Raw genomic sequence first — 12114 nt, 5'->3', positions numbered from 1 at the left:
TACAAATGTTGGAGCATCAAAGAAACAACTGACATCAAAGGATAAAGGTAAGCAAAAGTTTAAACCTATTTTCTTTAACTATCTTAAAGAAGGACATACTGCCAATGTGTGTAGGAGTAAGGCTTACAATAATTTTCCTTATTTTCTAAATGATAAGCTTGGATCCTATAGATTCAATGGTAACTGCTATGCATGCAACAAGTTTGGGCATAGAGCATCTGAATGCAGGTCCGTTATGAACAACATTGGAAGATATCCTCAGAGGACTCAAGGAGTTGGTCATGAACCTTTTGTGAACCGGAATCACAACTGGTTTAATGCCTTCAATCATCAGTCAAGAAGTGGTGGCTATCAAGCGGCAACTGGATGGAGAGCAAATTGTTTGATCTGTCATGATCATGGTCACACTACTGCAACATGCAGGAGGAAGAATGACAACATGAATAATGGACCTTGGAGAGCACCTGGAATGGGTTGCTATCACTACAACAAACCGAGTCACATTGCCAGATTTTGAAGATCAAGAAAGAACATATCGGATGACATACTGGTCATTCTGGAAGGAAAGATTGATATTGACATTGTTCAAGTGGATATGAACAAAAATTGGAAGAAGAAACTAGTGGTGTTACAAGAAGAACCGGTTTCTGCACCTAGTGTGGAAATAACGGAACCGACAAACTAAGCATCAAAAAAGCTTAGGGGGAGCAAATGGCGAAATGTTTTGAACCCCCAGTTTACACTGGTAAAAGACCTTAACTGGTATGTGATACCTGTCATTTGGTGGAAGACCGGAAATGGTTAAAGGCAAATTAGGGTTTACGCCCTAATGGTGGAGCATTAATTACGGTTGGTAAGGAATATGCTTAAAAGGAATTTTCAAATAATTTTTCGAGCAAAGCAGGTTTTCAAGTGTAGAATGACGAAAAAGTGATTTGTGCTGCGATTCAGAGAAATTTAGAAACCTTGAAGGAAATTCGGAAGAAAATTACAAACGGTCAAGAGAAGAATGCAAAGTGGTGATTCTGCAACCGATGAAGTGTGAGGCGAAGTAGAATCTGAAAGCCCTAAATTCTCGATTTCCAAAAGGTATTTCTCAAGTTTTCTATTTTTATCATGGCTTCCGCATCTCATACTAGCTCTAGTGCATCTGTCGATTTAGTAAGCTTCATTCAATGCAAGTCCAAATACAATGCCCTGTCACAAGTTCCTGCTGGAGTAATAGTGGAAGAAGGAATATCTGATTATATAGACTATAAAATTGAAGACCTAGGGTCTCTAGTAATCCACTCACAGTTAGGTCTATTCTGTGGGAAAGATAAAAAGATCAAACCAGAGTATAGCATTTTGGAGAAGAAGAAACTTCACAATGCGGTTTAATTCCTAGAGGATTTCACAGATGACCACATTAGAATCATTTTGAGTAGAGTTCATGGTGACAAGATGTACCTGGAGAGAATGCATGATATCACACCACAAGCTATTCATGTCGTCACTAGTTTTTGCAACGTTGGTGAAGTGCCAGCCCTGAGGAAGATCATCAAGATTGAAATGACCAAGCTCACCGGTTCAGTGAGCGACTCACAAGGAATGACTGTTAATTCCATCAAGGATGACCTCGTGAAATATGCGTGCATGGTGATTGGATACTAGATATTCCATGCCAGCAGAATTAAGTCTGTATCTGCGGCAACGGTAAATGCCGCTTACCAAATGATCAAGGAAGATGCATCATTTGACCTCTGCACCGGTATGCAAAGGCAACTCCTGTTGAATTTTAAATCAATCAAACAGGATAATGCATTAAAATTCAATTTTGGACAACTACTAGTAGGACTATTTTTCTACTTCCAAGGTTACTTCCCCGGAGTGGGAGATATTCAGTGGTCTGCGGACCAACTGGTTACAAAGCAAATCAAAGAAAGCCTGCAAACAGTTGGAACTAGCTACCTTGAAGTTCTGAACAAGTACTTTGATGAGTTTAGAAGCAAGATGAGTCTGAGGATGAGGATATCCAATGATTTTGTCAAGAAATATGAAGAGGATATCTTCTTTATCATCAATGTGGATGAATGCATAATGGAGGCCATTGAGCCCAGATAGGAAGAAGTAGAGCCTATGGGCTATGAGGTGATGTATGATATGTTGGACGGGTATGCTTCTACCCTAATCGCCTCACCTCTTGATCCTAAGGCAAAGAGAACTGGCACCTATCTAGAAAGGGTTGCACCAGTTGTAGAACCTCCTAAAAAGAAAGGAAAGGCAGTGGCTTCAGCATCGACACCAGTTACTGCAGCTAGTCCTAAAGTGACCAAGCGGTCACCTGCAAAGAAGAAATTGATAGTGGCACCTGCCAAAGTCTTTGAGAGAAAGAGGAAGACAAGGAATAACTCACCAGACTCAGAAGAAACCGTGTCTGAGGAAAAACCTAAGAAGACAAGACAAGTAAAGAAAAAGACAAAGAATGAACCGGTATCATTAGCACCGGTAAATATTGACATTTCCTCCTACAAATCTTTGACACATTGTCAAAGAACTATAAAAAATAATAGGAGAAAAGTGTTGAATGATTTGATTGATTGTTTTGATGATTTCAATGATGATGAAAAAGAAGCAGTAGAACAAGAAATCATTAAGTACTTATGTGTTAATGACCGGTCGCCTTCAAAAATTAGATCTGAGACACCAAATTCTTTGTATAATTCCTTAGACAATAAATGGCGCATTACCATAGAAAAGGAATAGGAAATGAGAGAGAAAATTTTTGCTCAACATTTTCCTGATGTATCAAATTCAGAACTGTTTGAAGTTTTGAATAAATACAAAGGCCTCTTCTTCATGAGAAGAAGAAGACTCCTTTTACTCAAAGGAAAAGGTCAAGAAGTGCTCAAGAATACACACACTCTTGCTCAAGAAGCTCTTAAGATGCATCAAGTGGCTGAAGCCAACAAGAAGGCTGAGCAAGAACCGGTAATAACAAAACCAGGTGAAGTGTTTGATACTGAAGGAAACCCGGTTGTTGAACCTACATACACTATTGATGACGATGCTCTAGATGTAGAAGATGTTGTGCAAGACACACCATCTGAAGCGACAAGACAAGAGAAGTAGGTTGAATTGGTTGAAAAGAAAGCAGAGGACAAATAGGAAGAGGTAGCAAAGAAACAGGTGGAGAAGAAGAAAAAGGAAGAAGATGAGGAGAAATGGAAACAGGAGGAAAAGAGAAAAGAGGATGAGAAGAAAAGAAGAGAAGATGATGAAGAGAAAAAGAAACAAGAAGATGCAAAGAAGAAGAAAGAAGAAGAGGATAAGGAAGAGAAGAAGAAAAAGGAAGAAGATGAGGAGAAACGGAAATAGGAAGAAAAGAGAAAAGAGGATGAGAAGAAAAGAAAGGAAGAGGAGAAGAGAAAGGAAGAGGAGAAGAGAAAGGAAGCAGAAAAGAAGAAGGAAGAGGAAGAAAAGGAAGAGGAGAAGAGGAAGGAAGCATAGAAGAAGAAGGCAGAGGAGGATAAGGAAGAGGAAAAGAGAAAAGAAGAAGAGAAGAAGAAGGCAAAGGAGGACAAGGAAGTAGAAGCGGCAAACAACACACAGATGGAGACTCCAAAGGCAACCAATAGTCAAGCCAAACTGGTTGACCTCACCAGTCCTATTGACCTCCAGTCTGCAAATGAAATGGAGCTTCTACAGAGCATTAAGTTTGCTCAAGAATGCCTTCAGGTGTTAAGGAGGAAGAAGGAGGAAGATGTGATCCAAGTTGTGATGGACACTCTTATCGGTTTGTTACCTGACACAAACCTTCCCAATGCTGATTCATCATTGGCACAATTGAAGCTCCTATGCATAGTAGTGGATGATCAGGTGCAGAGCCTAGAAGAGGTAGTAGAGGCAAATGCCAAGAAAGAGCATCAAAAATCTCTCAACATTGCCCTAGTGAAGAAGCTTAATGAGCTCTAGTTCGAACTGCAAAAAGCACAAAAAGACATAAGGAATGCTCTGGATGAGGGGAATCTACTACTGAGTAAGATTTGCTAACCCCATTTCTTCTATGATGATGTGCTTGTATAGAAGCAAAAGCTACAAACCGACTTGCTGTTATATATGAGTACCTTCAAGTTGCCGTATGACTCTTTTATAGCTTATGGGCAAATCGTTCACCAGTTTCATATCCAGTCTACCAAAATAGAGTTGGAAATAAGAAACCAAACTCTAGACTTGTAGGAACTCCAACTGGTTCTACTCCCATGCCTGCAAATCCTTTAGAAATGTTATCTCAATCTGGATGCTTTAACGGTGACTCAAGAGATGAGCACAATAGATGCCATGGAAGAACAGGTCTCCCAGATGCAGACAAAGAAGGAAGTGGCTACCTCCCTACTTGAGTCCTGATCCTTATCTATGAAACAATTTTTGTAGGACTTCAAATCAGTTTTTGACAAGTTTTATTCCTTATTGTCATAAACTCTTATTCCTTTAATATTAATGAAACAGGGGTTAGTCTGTAATATTTTGTTGTCATTGTTGGCAAAGGGGGAGAAGTATAAATTTTGAATGTTTTGATGTATACTTTCATGTTATTTCTATTAAGAAGTAGTATACATTGTATTTTCTACAAAAGGGATAGTGTATATGCTTAGGGGGAGTAATTTTGATTCTGGCATATTTTTGTTGTAAAACACTTAGATGTCAAAATTTCCTAAGTGTTGCCATAAATGCCAAAGGGGGAGATTGTTGGCATTTTTGATGATTATGTTGTGATTGTCATTGATTGACACACACTTGCATTGAGATCATTTTTGTATGTATAAGTTAAAGCTCAACCAGTACTTGTTCCAACTAGTATGATGCATTATAGTCCTTAGACTATTTATGTTTTGCTGAAAGTGATTACTGATTTGAAGAAGTATGTTGACCCCAAGCAGTTTGAGGATCTCAAGTGGTATGAAGGATCAAAGCGACAGAACACATATTTCCCAGTCTTCATTTTATCAAACCAGCAACCGGTATTTTGCTTAAAGAGGTATTTTGCATGAACCTGTAATACTCTATGATGAGTTACCAACCTACATTTTGTGATGAGTTACCATCCACCGATTGTTTGACAGTGCCGACACTTCAACGATTCTTTTTGTGTCGTGTTATAGAATATGTCTAGATGCATTGAACCTAGGAAATTGTATTGTAATCCTATTGGACTGACATGAAATTAGATTCCTTTATAAGGATGTCATGTCTAAGGTTTTAGGTTGTTGCTAGGGTTTAAGGTGGTTGATGAGTTAGAGAGAGTATGAATGTGTAGAAGACTGAAGTAATGCTATAATGCATTAGGAATGAGCTATCAAGGATCTAACCAAGCAATCTGTGCTATTAGCTAGATCACTCACTTGTTGATTACTCACATCTTTGACAAGTCTGAAGCCCTTAACCAGGTAGGCCCAAAAAGCCTTTTGTAAATCCTCTAACAAGGTAGTTCACATCTGTGGATCTAAAATCCTCTAGCAAGGTAGTATTTAATCAGACTTATCTCCTAATAGAGATTGAGATTCCTAACAGGATCTGTTCTGGTAAAGAACATTGTATGACCTTAACTGGTCTGGTTCCTATTCTATAGATAGTTACTTGTGAGTTCCATCTTACCGTGGTTTTTCCCATTTGGGTTTCCACATCAAAATCTCTTGTGTTATGGTGTTTGTGCTTCTGTGGGTGAATGCATTATTTTCTATTTGGTTTGCATAAGTGCCAACCGGTTTGTCTACTAAACTGTTTTACCGGTTTACTGTTAGTCTAGCAAAGTGTTTAGGTACAAAGATTTTTGGCATACTAATTCACTCCCCCCCTCTTAGTATTCATCACCTATTTCATCTAATATGCAATGACTGATAATGATGCTTTTCTTCTTGAATGTAATAACATATGTTGTATGAAATGACATGGACATGACAAACCCTAATCACACACACACATGCTTGCATATGAACGATGCAATGTTGCTCCATAATTGATGAATGAATAATTCATATTTGAAGACCTCTGGAAGTTCTTGATGATGAATGCTTCAATTCTTGAATGCTTTAATTCCTTATGATTATAATTTTTCCCTTCTATCCATATCTCAAAATGAGAGGGGAAAGCCTCCTTATATACTTTCCTATCGAAAAACATGTTAATTTTCTAACATTGGTAGACATGGAGCTAGGTTTCCTTCTCAAATTTGGAAATGCTCAAGGGGTTCAAAAGGGGGCCCAAGTAGGGAGGACCAAGGCATGGCGCCATGGTCCCAATAAGGATCAAGGTGCCACTCCCTAGTCTTACCCAATTTTATCGTGGGAACAAAGGGAACATATGATATATGAAGTGAAAATAAGGTCATATTTGCATGAGTAAGCATAATTTGGTCTTAGTTAATCATTGGGGTACCAAAACTAAGGTGAGGGCCCCAAATGTGGACTAAATTATAAAGGAGTATAATCTAGGATGCTAAAATAGGTAATATTGTCATTTACACATTATGTTTGATATTTGATGTAACACTTTTTAAGATGAATACTATTTATACCCTCTTTAGTAAGTAATCTCATATTTGAGCATTCTGTTTGATATTTGATGGAATTATTTTTAAGATGGATAAGATTAATTCCTTCTTCAAAAGCTAATATTATCATCTAAATCATTATGTTTGATATTTGATGTAATGCCAATTTAAGATGGATAACATTAATACCTTATTCAAAGGGCAATCTCATCATTTGAGCATTATGTTTTATATTTGATTTAATACCTTTTAAGGTGGATAAGATTGATGCCTTCTTCAAAAGGAAATCTCATCAATTGAGCATTATGTTTGATATTTTATGTAATACCTGTTGTCACAAAATTTTGCACCCTTTGTTGAACATGTTGGGACCTATAAAATTTTCATAATTTGAGTGGCCCTTTTTAAAATTCTGCTCTGCACTTTCAAATGACACTTGATGAATCAACCTGAATTGCCTGGTTTGAGGGCATGAATAATAGAGCCAGTTCCACACTTCCCTTGGTGGCATTCTCCTCATGTGCCTGTGAAAAGTGAAGGCATTTAAAAAAACTGCCAAGCAAATGTGATTGTCAGGTGTAAAACCAAATCTATGCGGCCCTTGCTGGCATTCTCCCCTACATGCAATGAAGAGGGCTTTAAAAGGCCAGAGAAACTTCCAAGTAATTTCTCTAGGCATAAACATTTATCCCACATTGGTTGTGGGAAGGAAATATTTTGTATTTAAATACAAAGGAACACACATATTAAGTGTCAAAGCTTAAGGGCTTTTGGCAAGAGGTGGCTTGTGGCCCAGTGGACCCCATGTGGATGTGCATCTCAAGGTGTCCAAATTTTAGGACAGGCTAGTGAGAAGAGGCCAAGGGTCATAAAAATCGAGAAGATCCAACAACAGATCTGAGGAAGATCAACGGTGGAGTAAAATTTTAGGACTATCGATGGTTATCGCTATACCACAGTTGTGAAGTGCCTGAAATGAATACCCTCATGACATGGTGACCAAGTGGTGGGACCTGACAAGAGAGAAACTCAGGCGAGTTAACAAGTGAGTAGGTCCATCATAGATCAACAACTGTCGCTGATCCACTATGCGAAGATGCACACCAGTTATCCATCACGGATCAGTGACAAGGTTGTGGTGGGTCCAGCGAAGGTGAGGTGATGATCCACTGATGGATGTTCAACCCAACAATAAGAATAATAACTCTAGTTGAAGTCTCAACCCAAAGTTTGGACATTCATTTAGTAAAGTCACTATTTTCATAGCTAGTGTTCATTTGATTGTCAACCCAGGGACGTAATACTTGAAATGGGTCTGCACTATATATGTACTAAGTTCCTGCGATAGCTATTCTGCATTACTGCAGCAACTAACATTATGCAGAAAAGATAGGCAAGAATTCAAACTCTAGAAAGGCTATACGAAAACTTCTACATAAATTCATAAAAGAAATACTGGATAAATTCAATGATGATAAACAAAAATTATCTGTTTTGGTTTGGCTGCAAGAACAGTCAATGCAAGAACGTCTACTATAGCTAAGGAAAGAAAACTAATCTTAACAAATGCACAAGAACACTCACCAAGTGGGCCCCCTTGGATGAGTGATACCAAGCTTCCCAAAAACAACTCTAAAAGCTCAGAATAACATATTTTTATTCATCATTCTTTGGAAGTCATTACATGATTCAATATGAAAAGAAAACTCAAAAATACTTAGGAAAAATCCTGTGCTCTGTTTCTCTTATCTTTCTATCTAACTTCCGAGAAGACAAAGAGCTTATTATTAAAAAGAAATCATCTACAATAGACAACACAAATCATGCCGAAAAGAAGAGGTGGATGATTGACTGAGAAAGGAGATAGCTGGAGTTATGCTGCAGGAAACACGGATCTAAATCAAACCACAGTCATAACATACTGTGATGGTATTTACAAATTCAATGTCCACCTAAGTTAGACATTGGTAGTATTGCTTGATTTCTCCTCTTATGTCATTCCTTACGCTTCTCAGCTTTTCTGCAGTTTGATCTTTAGTCATCTTCTTGAGTATCCTTTCCTTCAAATGGCGTGAAAGGCAAACATCCACTGCATCATCATTTATTCCCTGCACTGCAAAAGAAATAACATATAAGAATGTACATACGCATTTTATTTAATTAGGACATCTATTAATTTCACATATGATATTTCCCTAAACAATCCGCATGGCAACAAGAATAAATCACATGGCTGCAAGAATAAATCACATGGCTACAAGAATAAACTGGCAAAGATAAAATATGATTTAATAGGTTCAGGCTAACATATGGAATGCATATAGTAAACTTCCAATACATCACTACTACTATGCAAACCAAAAGATGACAAAAAATCAAGAGTTCAGAGGATAAAAATATGACAATGTCTCAACTCATCAGCGATCACGTGATAGGTTAGATGGTGGCCAACCAGATGCACAGACACTAGATGCATAGACAGATCAAGAAGTGACACGCGGCATAGGGGAGCAGGTAAAAGTGATTAATGGGTGAGAAAGTCTGAGGAAGATCAATGGTGGTTGCTAATTCATAGTCCAAAATGGCTTGATGAATAACCATTGTGGCTCAATGACAAAGAAGTGGAAGGTCTGGCCTAAGGCAACATGGCAGTTAAGGTGGCGCCCAGATGGATCTAAAGGCAAACCAGGGGTTGACACATGGCAGGTCCATGCAAAAAAGGGGTGAGTAGCTCAGTTGAGATAAAGGTCAAGCAGATCAGGGAAGATCTAACGGCTGTCGCTAATCCACAATGAGAAGTTGCACGATGAATATCCATCATGGATCAACGACAAAGGGAGAGCTTCATTTCGATGGTGAGTCTGACCGTGCTAAGGTGGTAGAACAGGGACTCTGGAGCCAATCCAGAGGTGACACGTGGTAGAGCACATAAGGAGGATCAAGGCAAAAGTCAAAAGTTAAATATATAGTTTTAGACTATAGTACAGAAATGCCAAAATTTAAATGACTGACCTGCAGAGAGTTTAATTCACTAGTGGGTTATTTTTTGCCCAAATATACAAGTATTATATATCGTTGGGAAGTTGTCGATTTGAGGAATTTGTTTCTATAGTCAGTTGTAGCACATGTCAAGTATCTCAAGAGAATTTTTTTCAGGATATCAGAAACTTTTTGGGTTTGTCAAAGAAGATTTTTTGCAGGCCAAGTGTGTGAGCAGCCGATTCTAGAGGGAGTGGGGGCTTGTCATTGTCAGAGATGAAGTCCAAAATTCTTCTCTCTTCCTTCTTATTCTTAGTTTCTTCTCATTGTAAGGGCTCCATTTTTTTGGAGAATTTCTCCAAGGGAGATTTCCAAGAGGGGTTCCATTTTTGCATTTAATTTTCTTAGTTGTAATTGTTGATGTTCCTATTCTTTTGTCATTGAATAGATACATTTCATAGATCAATTCTTAGTTGCAAGTCATATATATTTAAGGCATATATACAGTTGCATTGGATTTTCTTCAGGCATTCTTTATTTTCAATAAATCCAATCTTCAAGGGAATTTGGGTTTGTCCTCTCAAAGTGGGAGTGTAATGGGTGTTCTTAGGTACTCTTCAAGGAAGAATTTAAATTCTGTGAACAATCATTTTGAATTTGGGTCAATGTTTTGATAAGTATGATCCTTTGATTGAGTCTAGAATGTATTAATGTTAGGCATTAATACAGGGATATCTTTTTCAATGAATCTGATGTGCAACTTGGATTCCATTTGTGGTTTTTGTATTGACTCTATGCCCGAGTTATGGCACTGATCTATTATAGCTAGAAGTTACTTGCATCTTATTTTTAAAAATTAAATCAGTATATCTTTTGCTTTCTATTCCGTGGTAATGTTCCACCTATCTCATGATCCAATCTAGTTGAGATGTAAATGTAGATCTACCCCATCTGCAGTAATCTCCTTGTTGTTGAGCCTTTTGAGATTCATTTGCTTTTGTTGATGCCATATGTCTATAACTGGTTGTATTTTATGCATCAAAGGGTGTCCCCCCCTAGGTCTAGCAAAACCTGAAGTGTTGGAGGATCATTAGGATCCTATGTTATGTTGTCCAAGTCCTGAAGCATTTCATTGATTGAGATTGGATATTTCATAGATAGATTGCAGGTGAACTTGGGTTTCTCATTTTTTAGAACAACTAAACATTAGTGCTCAACAACCTTATGAAACATGGAAACAACCTCCAAGTGTGGGACCTTCCACATGTGAGGTTGAGTCTCTGAAGAGGGCCATCTTGCTTATCAGTTAGGGTGTAGTGTTGGACCAACCCAAAACATATAAATCCTATTCTAATGATCTAGAGGGGAAAAGGGGAGAGGGAATGCTGAAAGGGAAAATAGGTGATTCACCTAGATAACTTCACAAGACATCAATGAAAACTACCCAAAGATATATACAATTTCCTATCCTAATAATCTCCCTAAGAAAATGAAAAGGTTAGAATCCTTTAAGATGAATAAAGAAACTAAAATCAATTCAAAAATGTCTACAGTGGTGAACACTATTGTTCTCAAAATCTGATTCACTTTAAAATCCTTATAGTGATATGATAACTCTATATGCAAAAGAGAGATTAAAGAGAAGGAAAATTTTAGGACAACATATGACAAGGTTTGATTAACCTTCTACACTTTGAACTTATCCAAAGTTTAGGAGGGTATACCTTTGTGAACTGAATTCACACTTTTAAAAGATAAATACACAGTAAACTAGTCCAAAAACCAGTGGATCTTATCACCTTAAAACTAATAGAAACAAAGGAAAGAAAATTATACTCATGTTTAGTATTGATCGACAAGATGTATAGAAGATAACCTTAATGGATATCAGTGCCTTATCCAAGGTTACAGAGTCATCTAAGTTCAAACAATACTTCCACAATCAAACATCTCTACATATTCCATCAGTTTGGCTTCTGCAAATCCCTATATATGCTTGACACACATAAGAATTTATTCATACTAGAATAAACTATGTTCATCAAAATTCAAAGTACCCCACAAAGAATTCATTGGTAAAAAATGATTCCCGCATATTTAATTCCCCTCTTGAAGAGAAAAACTAAGAAACATTTTTACTGAAAATTGCCTTGCAACCCATATTCAAAAGGAATAACCCTAGATTACGCAAAATGAAATAGTAAACATTTGCAAACATACTTGAAGACAACACAAAGTTTAAACTCAAAACCAATGGTCTGTGTATTAATATTTCTTCTGAAAGTATTACAAAAACATTCGAATATTCTCCATCAAAACTTGAAAAAAGCTCAGATAAATTTCTGCAACGTTTTCTTACAATTCCTTGCTATCCTTTTTTCAAATAGTCCTGGTATCCATTTATAACAATATGGATGCACACATAGCTTCGGAATTTCCTAGGAGAGTTTGTTAAAATCATTACTTCTTAAGAAGAAGTTACAAAACCTTTTACAAATGCGGTTACAAGTCTCTTTCAACATCCTCGACTTCTTCCTCTTGTTGTTCTATTGCAACATTTTCTAACTGCTCCACATCAAGCACTACATACTTTCTTGTCCATTCCT

Source organism: Cryptomeria japonica, chromosome 5, assembly GCF_030272615.1.
Source record: "Cryptomeria japonica chromosome 5, Sugi_1.0, whole genome shotgun sequence".
Taxonomy (NCBI): domain Eukaryota; kingdom Viridiplantae; phylum Streptophyta; class Pinopsida; order Cupressales; family Cupressaceae; genus Cryptomeria; species Cryptomeria japonica.
The sequence above is the reverse complement of the archived record's forward strand: the minus strand, read 5'-3'. Positions refer to the sequence as shown.